Consider the following 10,526-nt stretch of genomic DNA (forward strand, 5'->3'; position numbering starts at 1 on the left):
CAAGTGCTGGGATTACAAGCGTGCACCAATATGCCCAGCTAGGATTGCTATCTTTCAACTCCAAAGTCCAGAAGCTTCCAGCTCTGACAGTCTGAGCTTTCTGCAACATTCAGTGTATTGCCAGGTCCTGGACTGGGAATACAAAGTTAAGCGAGGCCTCACCTCTGTCTTCGGGTTATAAACTCTGTAAGGGTAGAAATCACATCGTAATTGTCTTCACTTCCTTTGCATCATTCACCACAGCAATGCATAAAGAGAAGGTGCTCAAAATATTTGGACATCTGGTTCCTGGGAACTCTGGTACGATGGGGATTCTGTAACTACCTTTGCAAGAGAAAGCTGTTTAGCTTGTGTCTGTCTCTGCATCTGTAAAACAGAAATACACAGTCACACTTTCCTTACAGCGTTACCCAGAGGATGAGACCAGTGGCTGGGGGAAAAAAAAAAACCCTGCTCAATAATACTGTTTCTGTCCTAGAAATGGATTCTCTGCTCCTTTGCTTTACCTTGTCGCTAAGAGATGAGAAGCTATGCTGTCTTCCTTCTCTGCTGTCCCCAAATCAAAGGCACGGGCTCATTTCCATCGTGGGAATGCTGAGCAAATTTGTCCAGCTGGGTCTTGAGCAATGGGGAGGAAGGAAAGCGAGGAGAGGAGCTGGGCTCCTGCTTCCCAGGAAGCCCTCCTCTGGACGCTGATTCCTATGCAGTCCCTGCTCCTCCCTGGCACGATGTCCCCTCTGTCTAGACAGCGCTCCTCTGAAGAAGCAGCAAGCCACAGACTGTCAGGTGATCAAGCCTGCCCCAGACGCGAGTCTTCAGCCACAGGATTCACTCCCCACTCTTCAGCAAAGGACAAACCCGGCCCCCACCTCCGAGCAGAGGCATAGTTGTGTCCGGACGGCCTATTGCTTTAATTTATCCATCCCCCCACTCCTGCATCAGTTTTTGGTTGAATGCTTTATAATTTGTGGAGCCCAGGGATAGGCACGGGACACATGTAGGTGAGTAAGACAGAACCATCCTCTTCAGGAATTACTCATCGTATTGGGAGAGATGAACACAAAACAACTGTGCGAAGTGGGTATCTAATTACAGTGACAGTGACAAGGGACAGGCATGCAGCATATGCCAGGCACTGCACTGTGTGTGTGTGTAATACATTGTACCAGACACAGCAAGATTCCAATTTGGCCTTCATCATAACCGTCTGTGGTAGTGATGTCCACGTGAGCATTCCACAGATGAGCAAACTGAGACTCCCAGGCCTGAGATAACTTGTCCAGAGCTGAATAGTCACTGCACAGGGAAATCAAGCGTTGAACCCAGCCTGACTGCTGAGCCTATACTTTCAACCCCTATGCTGTTGCCTGCTGCCACCCTCCAGGGAGAAAAACCACACTCCCATGCAGTAGGAATGGGTAGACCACACAGAGAAGGAAGTGGCTGCTGAGCTGGACCTTGAGGGGCAAGTCCTTGTGGACCAAGGAGTATGACAAGAGGATTAGGTCCCAGCTTTCTAGATGGAAGAAAAACGTAAGCCAGGTCTGGCTGTGAAGAATACTGGGTGGGCTTGCATTGGAAAGATCCTGGAATGCCAGGAAAGGGACATTTGGGACCTCTCAGGGGGCAGCTGGGAGGAGCTGGAGATGCCAAGCTCTTTCTGCAGGGAAAGCTGCGTGGCTAGGAGTCCGCTTCCGTTAGCCACGCAGTTTGTCCACAGGGGCAGAAAGCTGATCAGGAATTGCTCCAAGTTCTTGGCGTCTTTATAGTGGTGGCAATGATGGGGTCTTCAGCAGTCTTGCGGGTGATGCCCCCGTGGCTATCAGACTTCAGGACACCAGGAGCTGCCAGTCTGCGCTCTCGGTTCATGCTATTCATTTCCGAGCTTAAGCTCTTGCCTGGCTCCAGGGGGCGCTAAAGGCAAAGGGAGCACTTTTTAATCTGGCCCTCAAGGCTCTTCATAAACTGGCCCTTCTTGCCCTCCAGCTGACCTAAAGAGCTTCAGGGTCCCTTTCTGAATCTCTCTTTAGCCCCGCACTTCTGCCCTTCTCCTGCTTTCTCAGCTGCTTCCCACCTACCCTTCCCTTCCGGGCTCAGCACTGGGCTGGCCCTTCTCAGTGTCCACCCCCCCGCTGAGGCGTGTCTCCTCCCCTCCTCCCCACCTGTGCTGTGCTGAACCATGCGTGGCTTCCTCCTGTGGACTGTGAGTGTCCGGGGACAGGGACCGTTCATAGAGACCGCGGACCGCGCTCCACACCTTCAGGGGCCCAGGTAGGGGCTCAGCTGCCAAAGTGACATTTCCCATCAACCTCCACTTGCGTGTCCTTTACCATTTTGGTTCCTTTCATCCGTACACAGCATGAGCTGATGTGAGCTGCGCCCCTCCCTCGCTCATCCCTGGCCGGGGCTGCTTCTGGGGCGTCAGAATCTTTCCCTAAAGGACACATACTCAGGATGTGTCGGTCTCTACCCTGCCACGTGGACTTTTCAACAGAAAAATATCAGGCTAGAACCCTGGTAGCAGCCGCAGGGGTGGGGCTGAATAACCAAGCCCTTCGCCCCTCCGTAGCCGTTCATCCAGGGCATCAGCAGCAGTGCCTATTTTGAGACCTGCCTGCATTTGCTGTGGGTCAATCTTTTTATTTCCTATGTGGGAAAAGAGCCCAGGCCTGAGTAGAGTAGAGAAGGCAAGGTGTGGTTGCCCATAGCTCCTGACTATTTGCCAGGGATTTATTTGCCTGAGATTTGCACTAAGACAAAAAGAACTTTTGCATTATTAATGATCATTGATCACAGACTTCCAAAAAACGGAGAGACTGAGAGCACTGGAGGCTCTGGGCCAATCATCAAATGATAAACCCGGGTGGGGGGAGATGCAGAGGAAGGAGGGGAAGGCCAGGTAGGTGGGGAATTTTGTGTAGACAGAAGGACACAGAATGACAGTGAAAAGAGTGTGGGTGAGCTGCTGAGTTTTTGGAGAGCCAGATGTCAGAGGTGCCAGGGTGCATTTCGGGCCTCTCCCTCCCCCCAGCTAAGAAGCCCTCAAGACAGAACATGACAAGGTACACCAGGGCACTCGAGCAGAAGAAACAGTCTGATGGTAGATGCTCCTAATATCAAGGCTTCAAAATACACAGAGCCTCGCTACACAAACCCTGCCAAGGGCACAGAAGGCGAGCTCAGTCAGAGCCCACCTGGACCTGGACACAAGACCTGTCCAGCATTCATTCCTCTTCGCGGGAAGTTTCTTGCGGTTCCTGTCTTTGAGCCCAAGTCCTCGCTCTCAGCTGGCTCTCTGAAGCCAGGTGGATTCATCTCAGTAGCCCCAATCCCTGCTGGAACCTCAGTTGTGAGGCTGGGTTTAAGAATCCTCTGACCCCACGTGGAGGTCACCCTCAGGAGCTGGTGGGACACTGCTCACCTCTGGATGGCGGGTGTCACTCCCTCATCTCCCTGCTGAGCGCTTCCTCAGTGTACCCTCCCCTGGCCACCTTCAGAGCCCCAACCTTACTCTCCCCCCCCCCATTTCCTTCTCTACCACCTATGTACCTCTGTACACTGTTTACTTAGCAAGTATATTGCATTTGCTCCCATATACTATAGGCTCCGGGGTCCACGTCCGTTTTGTTCACTGCTTTATCCCTAAGGCCTAGGGCACGCCGACCCAGGCTATGTCCATAAATATCGTGCTAACACCAGTTTGCGGTGAACACAAGGGAAGTGGACGGATGCGGTCTCCGAGCACCGCCCAGCTCCTGGCACACCCCTGCCTAGATCCAGCTCACCGCCCTCCTACAGGTGGGGACCTCCTCCATCTGTCTCCCTGGGGTTGGGACCGGCTCTGGAGCTCCCAGGCCAGCCGCACCAGGCTGGAGGGGGCCGAGCTCCTTCCTGGAGGGCGGGGGGGCCGAGTGGGGAGCGAGCCCGGAGGGGAGGAGCTGAGGAGGGGAGCGCCGAGCGCTAGCGGGCGGCGGGCGCGGGCAGCAGCGAAGCCCGAGCTGCAGGGCGGTGGAACGCTGGGAGCTGGGACCGGGAAGCGCTGCCCAGCAGAGTCCCCGGGGCAGCGGAGCTCGGAACTCGCGGGGGTCACGGTGGAGCCCGGGCGGCGGGATCGGAGGCCAGAAAGCCGGATCCGGGTTGCACCCGGGCGTCTGTGCACACCTGAGGGCCGGCGGAGAGCGGGTAAGCGCTCGGAGCCGCGTGCCGCCCAGGGAGGGGGCGCGTCGCGACCTCACTCGGTGGGGCCGGCCAGGACTACCTGGAGAAGTGGGGCGGGGGTGCCGCTCACCGGCCTTGGTGACCCGGGAATCCCGCTTCTCTGCGCCTTGGGACAGGAGGGGCGCGGGGCAGAGGGTCCCAGGAGACTAGCCCAGCCCGAGGGGAGCCCTGAGACCGAGGACTGAACCGACACATCCCCTGGGGGCTGCTGCAGGTCCTGGGCACGCGATCCGGGTGTCCAGCTCCCCAGCAAAACGTGGCGGGGCGGGAGGTTTGCCTCTGGCCAGGGCTGCGACGCCCCCAGGTGGCCCCTGTGCGGCCGAGGAAACCGGGCGCTGCCCCCTGCCGGCCAGGTCTGGGTTTGGCGCTGCCGCAGGGGCGCCCTTTCCAAAGCAGACCTGCAGGAGTTGGTCATGGAGCCCCACCTCCCATGCCTTGCTTGTGACCTTGGGCAGGTCACCGCATCTCACTGAACCTCGATGTGCACATCCACCAAATGGAGGGGCTACTTCTGCCTTCGGATCCATGGGAGCCAAAGAGATGCCCGATGGATGCCTTTAAAAATATTGTAAAGTTCTGTTCAATTCCTAGATAATCACATAATGTCGGAACTGGAAGGACATTAAGACATCTGCTTTATTGCACATGGGGAGAGTGGAAAATAAATCTTGCCCAAGGTCACAGTGCTTGTAGGAGACTGTAAGACTAAAATCCTCTGCCTCACTAGGTCTGAGAAGTTCAGGATTATTGGGGGCTGGAGGCTCTTGGTCACTCTGGCTGCCTTAGCCAACTGGCCATGGCTACTCAACAGCCTATGTGATTTCTGGCAAGACCTCAAGCCCTCTGAGCCTTGGCTTTCTCCTATGTGAAAGGAGAGCAACTTTGTTGTGTACCTCATGTGGGATTGCTGCTCAGCATAACCTGGCCCCAAAGGAGAGCTAAGTCTTGGTGGCTATCACTGCTCTGATTACCAGGAACAAGATCCTTGGAATCACCTTCCAGGGTTTTCCAGTGGGGCAGACGCTGTGGGTCTGTGCTTTCCTTTGGACCACTCAGGCGGGGTCTCAGCCCTCCTCACAAGGATATTGAGGGATTCTATCACAGCAGCAAGTGAGGCCTCTTAAGTAGCCGGGTCTTCTTCAGCCTCTGATCCTGCAAGCCGAAGTAGGTAGGCTTTACCATGGAAGCCTCCAGGAAGCCAGGAGCTGGAGGGGGCCGTTGGAGGGTGGGGGTGAGGCCAGCTGGACAGGAATGGCAGGACCTGGGGCCTCTACTGGTCCCCAGCTGGGACAGGACCAGAAATACAGAGGGGCTGCCTGAGAGTGGGCGGATGCCTAGTGGATAAATAAGAAGGCAGGGCCACTCCCTCGTCCCTTCTCTCCTGGGCCATAGATGGGTGAGCATTCTTTTCAACATGGTGATGCGAGAATGAACAGAAATATCAGATTTTTAGAGCTTGTGGTTTCCAGACCCAAGAGGTCCCTCTCGTGGCCAGATGGTTCCCACCTGAGGCCCAGGAGTACAAGGGTCTGCCCTAGGTCAGCAGGAAGTCGACTTAAACGTTCCCTCTCAGCAGCCCCCACTATCCACCATGCCTTGCTTCTGGAAGCTCTCCTCTTGGCTCTGTGACTTCACACTTCATGTTTTTCCTTCACCTTCTCTGTTGATTTTGCAGATGCAGCCTCCTTCCTGTGCCCTGCTGTCTGCCCGCCTCGCTCCTTGTGGTAGACCCTCTCCCTGGGTGATCATAGCCCTCCCCTGGTTTTAGTCACCACCTTTATCGCATGACTTCAATTTATGTCTCTAGCTCAGATCACTCCTTGGCCGGGCGACCCATCCATTTATTGTCACCCTGGCACTGTTCAGCCCCTGGGGATAGAGTGAGGAGCTAGACAGAAGCTATGTGTTATCAGGGGATGGGGGGTGGACGGGTAGAGAGACAGGCAGTAAACATCCAAGTAGAAAATGCCAGAAGAGGCTAAGAGCTCAAATGAGCACAAATCAGGGTGACATGCTAAGTGATGAGAGCGGCTTTACATTGGTTGCTCAGGGTCCGTTGTTTAAGGGGGTAGCTGGCAGAAGAGGTGGCAGGGGTGGGCAAATAGCCCATGGGGCCTTGGAAGCCATAGTGAGGGCTTGGGACTTTATTCTGAATAAGGTGAGAGCCATTGGTGGATTATAAATAGGGGAGAAGGCAAGCTGTTGTTTATTTTATTATCAACTTTTGCAGTCTTGGGGAACAGAGCCAGGATCTCACGGGTGAAAAGCAAACACTCTCCCACTCAGCTACATGCCCATCCCAAATGCTGTTATTTCTCCAGGACCCATTTGAGCCCTAAAAGAAGAATTACTTTTTTAAAAATGTGGGGGTGGTACTGGGGATTGAACTCAGGACCTTGCATTTGCCAGAGAAGCACACTTAGGGCACTGAGCTATATCCCCAGCCCGAGAAGAATTATTTTAGATTGACTGAAAACGCTCAGGGCATGGGAGTGAGCAAGGAGTCAGTAAATCTTCAAGGAGCTTCTGTACATAGGATAGGGAATAAGGAAGAGAGATTGTGCTCCAGGGGGCCAAGAAAGGCTTCCTGGAGGAAAGGGCTTCTGTATGTGCAGGAAAATGGAAAAAATTGTTCTTCCAGGCAGATGAAACAGCGTGAACTAAGACATAAATGCCCCAGATACTGTAAGGGAGGGAGAAGTCTGGGCTGTGGAGACAAAGGCCCTGCCTTTGGCTTGTGTGAGCCTCCACTTCCTCATTCTTCTAATGAAGTAACTAGTTATTGGAGAGAAAATTCCAAGTTCTGGGAATGGGCCGGGATGTGGCTCAGGAGCAGATCATTTGCCTTGCTTCTGTGAGGTCTGGGCTCCATCCCCAGCACTGCAGAAAATAAATAAAGAGATATCGATCAAATATTTCAAGGCTGGGTGAAAAAGAGCAGGATAATGGCTACCAAGAAAGAGACTAAAAGAAAAAAGAAAGAAAGGGACTGAGGGAGCAGATGTGGGTGGGAAAAGATGGCGGCATGACTGAACTTGAGATTTCTGGAGGGGTCTCCAGGAGGGTACTGAGAGGGAGGGTCAAAGGTCAGGTTGTCACTTCTTTCATTCTTTGAGTAAATCTTTATTAAGCATCTGTTCAATATGGAACCCAAAATAGTCACCTTTGAACAAAACTGGATTCTCACACCAGAGACATACTGTCCTGTGGTGGGGAGGAAGGCTCCTAGACACTGCATGGTGGATGAGGGAGATGTATGTGTGGGTCATAAATGAGTGATACTAGGTTGGCATGGAGAAGAGAAGCTGGCCGTTCTGGCTTGGAGAGAGCAAGACCAGCTTCAGAAGAGGCTGTTGAACTCAGTCCTGAGGGTAAAGAGGAGGTGGGTGCGTAGATGGGAGGGGGCACTGGGCTTTTCTGCAAATCACGTCTGTCGGAGAGACAGGCTAGCCCCGAGGCTGGTCCAGAGGAGTCCAGTGATGCCCACATTAGAGTGTGATGGGAGAGAGGGAGGAGTGGCCAGGGACTCTCTGGAAAAGGTAGAAGGGTTGGAAAGACAGGCGTCCTGCCTAGAGGGTGTCTTAGTTACTGTTGCCTTGCTGCAGCACAATACTCAACACATACAAATTCAAGGAGGAAAGGAGCATTGCCTGTAACTCACTGTGTGGCTCTGAGGAAGCTCTGACCCTCTCTGAGCCTGTGTTCTATTTGTCAAGGTTTCAATCCATAGCGGGCTGGTGCCAAGGCAGGGCAGCATGACAGAGGGACATGGCAAGGAGCAAGAGCTCATGGCATGGTGGGGGGAAGCAGAGTGATCAAAGAGAGGGGCCCTTCCAGGCCACGCCCCCAAGACCCATCCCTCCAACCAAGCTTCCCCTCCCAGCATCACATTCAGCAATCAACCCATCTGGGGACTAATCCACTAGTGAGTATTGCACTCCATGATCCAGTCACCTGCTCAAAACACCATCTGTGAGCACATGAGGCTTTGGGGGGGCACCTAGATATATGCCACACAAAGGGGATAACCTATGCTGTCCGAGAAGTGAGATGCAATCTTACATCTTGAGGTCCTGCTGCAGCGGGAGTTGCAAGGAGCAAGGGGGTGGGAGGAGCCCTGGCCTTTGCCTGTAACTCACTGTGTGGCTCCGAGGAAGGCCTGACCCTCTCTGAGCCTGTGTCCTTGTCAGAACCTTGTCAGAGGCCACAGGGCTTTTGCAAGCACAGGTCTCTGGCAAGAGGCAGGTGGAGGCAGGAGAGAGGAAAGAGCCAGAGCGTGTGGTCTCTAGGTCGGTGTGCAACAGGAAATGACAAGGGTGGACTCTAGGCGAGGCTTCTCCACTCTGGGACTCACTGACCCCAGCCTCTCCTCGCTTGCTGATTCTATCTGTCCTTTTGTGCTCAGCTGTGAAACCACTCCCAGAAAGGGACATCAGGGTTGCCACAGCTTACAGGTCCCACTTGCTCTTGGCCCCCTGCACACTTCACTGTCACCCTCATCACATCGGTGGCCCTAGTGACCAGGAGTGCTTCTCCAGGTCAACTCTCAGTCTCCCTAAGACATTGCTTATGCCAACACATGGTAGGCTTTATGGGCTGGCAGTTACTGAAGGGGTGAGGAAGCAGGCTCAGAGACGTTGCGGTGGTTACCCATGGTCACAGAGCTAAGACAGCTCTGGGAAGCTGGGAAGCAAGTTGTCTCTCTAACTCCAAAACTTGTACCCACTTCTAATCACTGCTGTTTTGAGCCTCCCAGCAGGGAAAGCAGATGGTGAACAGTGGGTTGGATCCTGTAAACACTAACAAATTCAGTGGCTGGCTTCTAGGAAATGAATTCCTATTGTTAGTGCCTTGTTTATCCAGGCTGGAGAAGGCAGATTCTCTTCTGTCCTGACGATGCTTGATGGTTTCACTCCATCAGTTCAAGTGCACTCTGGGGATCAAGATGTGCAACATCTGGGGGTGGAGAGAGGAGCCAGGCTGAGCTCTGGGGCCAGGGGATGCAGTTCTGCAGGCTTTTAGCAGACAGAGCATGGTCCGCCTGCTAGTGGGCTCCCATGGTTCTCCCATGCTCTGGAAACTCAGACCAAAGAGAGTGGGGAGACTTGAAAATGCCAAAAGCCTGTAGCATGACCAGGCACGAAAGAGCCTCTGGACTCTCCAATCTTGCATCTTGAGGTCCCGCTGCAGCGGGAGTTGCAAAGAGCAAGGGGGTGGGAGGAGCCCTGGCCTTTGCCTGTAACTCACTGTGTGGCTCCGAGAAAGGCCTGACCCTCTCTGAGCCTGTGTCCTTGTCAGAACCTGGAAGGGGTTGGGCTAGATGACTCCTCAGAGCACTTTGCACTCGGATGCTCTGAGAATCCGCGTTTTCCTAAGAACCCCATGCAGTGCACAGCCAAGTGCAAGACATGATGTGGTCACCACTTCCAGCCTCTCCTTTGGCCTCTCAAGTGCCTACCCAGCAGCAGGCCTGGTGGAGAGGCGTAAGTGATGGGGCCCCAGCAGGTGCCAGGACAGGTTTCCTGGGTATGCGCATACACGTGCAGAATAAGTATTTGTGGAGGAAAGGAAGGAATGGAACTGACTTCCCCCAGCACTTTTATAAGTGGTGCAAGCTGGAGGTGGCCATGCCCAGATGCCAGTCCTGAATCCCCTGGGCCCTAGCTCTGCGCCTCAGTGTCCTCCCCTGGGAAATGGGAAAAACAATAACAGGACCAACATCAGAGGATTGTGGCTCGACTTCATGAGTTAACATAGGCCAAGTGCAGGACAGTGCCTGGCTGTAAGCTCTCAATAAATGTTACCCATGACTTTGTTGCGACTACTACTCCAGCCCTGCCTACCCTCCCACCCGTACGGCTCCTTATGGCATCCCCCTCCCCTCCAAGGAAATAGAGTTCCTGGAAGATGGAGTCCCGAAGTGGCCCCTAGGGTCACTGCTGAGAACCATTGGTTCTAAGGCAGCACTGCCGATAGAATGTGAGGCACAGCTAGGGAAGGGACCAGGGCAGAGATCCCTTGTCATGCATGAGGTTCTATATCTCACCCTAGCATCATGTGTGCACACATAAATGCAAGGCAAAATACATATATAAATCTAGTAAAATTTAAAAAGATATATATCTGGCATGTTCTGTGTAAAATATAAAATGTATAAAATGCAATTGAGAGGCTAGAGAGATAGCTCAGCAGTGTAAGCTCCTGCCTGGCAAGCGCAAAGACCCGAATTTGATCCCTGGCACCACATACCGTCTTGGCCCCAGAACCCCAAGCGTGCTGTGTGCCCCAAAACCAGACGTGGTGGCCCA

At 53.7% G+C, this 10,526-nt stretch overlaps 1 protein-coding gene across 2 annotated transcripts in view; it reads left to right on the forward strand.

Moving 5' to 3' along the window:
• The first annotated feature begins 2,187 nt into the window (after positions 1-2,187).
• Positions 2,188-10,526, forward strand: part of Htr1d (5-hydroxytryptamine receptor 1D) — a 24,391-nt gene continuing 16,052 nt past the window's right edge. Inside the window, exon 1 of one of the 2 annotated variants that reach the window (XM_023722537.1) lies at positions 2,188-2,271. The gene's annotated coding sequence lies outside the window, so the exon portion shown is untranslated. Of the gene's footprint in view, positions 2,272-3,999; positions 4,183-10,526 lie in introns of those variants that run through there. The other variant, XM_023722536.1, reaches the window with a different exon arrangement.

Source organism: Octodon degus, unplaced genomic scaffold (genome assembly GCF_000260255.1).
Source record: "Octodon degus isolate 3935 unplaced genomic scaffold, OctDeg1.0 scaffold00092, whole genome shotgun sequence".
Lineage (NCBI taxonomy): Eukaryota > Metazoa > Chordata > Mammalia > Rodentia > Octodontidae > Octodon > Octodon degus.